Here is a 1,423-nt window from a genome sequence, read left to right on the forward strand (position 1 = left end):
TAGCCCCGGGAGCAGGAAAGCAGCAGGACGTCACATCAAACAGGGAAGGAGGCGCCGCGGGCTGCTCACGTGACAGCCAATCAGCGCTCCAGCCCAGGCCTCGCGAGGTTTTATGGGACTTGGAGTGTGTGAGCCCCTCATACTATATACTATAAACATATACTATAAACATATACTATACATATACTATAAACATATACTATACATATACTATAAACATATACTATAAACATATACTAAACATATACTAAACATATACTAAACTCTATCACTGAATAAAGACAATCCTCAGGATCAGTGGTAGAGGAGCTGATTACTAGTGAAAACAAGAAGTCTCACCTAAGTTAAACTAAGTTTATGATTTTGTATGAAGTGAACAAGTGTCCCCATTAACACTGAAAATAACCATTATCAGTTTTTATTGAGTCATTAAATCATTTGTAATTTGTCCAATAATCAGTTAAATACAGTTATATATTCTCAATACATAAAGTAATACAGTCCTCTGTCTACTGGCTCACATCTCTCCAAATGGTGAAATCAAGATTTGGTGTCATATCACAAAGACAAGTCATCAGCTGTCAAAGAGTAAAAATCAGGACACGTCTTCTGGTGATGGTTTGTGCCAATATGAAATGCAACGCTGCTTCCATTGACTTTAACTGTGCTTCTTTTAAACACGTGACAAGTGGTGCACCAAAGGATCATTGCAATAAACAAGGTTATTTATCGGCCTGGGCCTCCTTTCGGTATTTTATTGATGTTTTATTTGGATGTCATTAATCAGGAATAAGGCAGGATGCTTTCCACAGTGCTGGGACTCTCTGAAGGTGCAGGCTCAGGTTGAAGAGATACTGGGGGTGACGATGGTGATGCCGGGGGTGGGACAGAGTAGAGTCTGCTGCAGGGATAGGTGGGGGAGCTGGAGTCAAACCTGTTGAAAAACTGTTTTCCTTGCTCTCCTTGATACTGACTTTTAGCTCTCTTTGTACCCACCTTGTTCACCAAAATGACCAGATGTGCCAACAGTTTCTACCCACAATCCTTCACTCTGACAAACTACATCAGTCACACAGTGTCAATAACCTGTAACCCTAAAACGCCCACAGCACACTGTGTATACCTTATATTGACAGAAATATACATATACTGTACATACCATTTTAAGTTTAGAAAATAATCTAGAACATGAATAATTTTGTATTTATTCCAGCACTCTTTCCACCGTTACACTGTTGTATTCATTGTTTGACTAGTATATATACATTGTATGTTGTTGTTCATTATTGATAATTCTAGATATTTATATATATTTTTACCTACTTGTATGTATATTATGATTATATTTTTTTTCACCTACTTGTATGTATATTATGGTTATATATATTTTTACCTACTTGTATGTATATTATGATTATATTTT

The sequence above is a fragment of the Pempheris klunzingeri genome, chromosome 15, assembly GCF_042242105.1.
Source record: "Pempheris klunzingeri isolate RE-2024b chromosome 15, fPemKlu1.hap1, whole genome shotgun sequence".
Classification (NCBI taxonomy): domain Eukaryota; kingdom Metazoa; phylum Chordata; class Actinopteri; order Acropomatiformes; family Pempheridae; genus Pempheris; species Pempheris klunzingeri.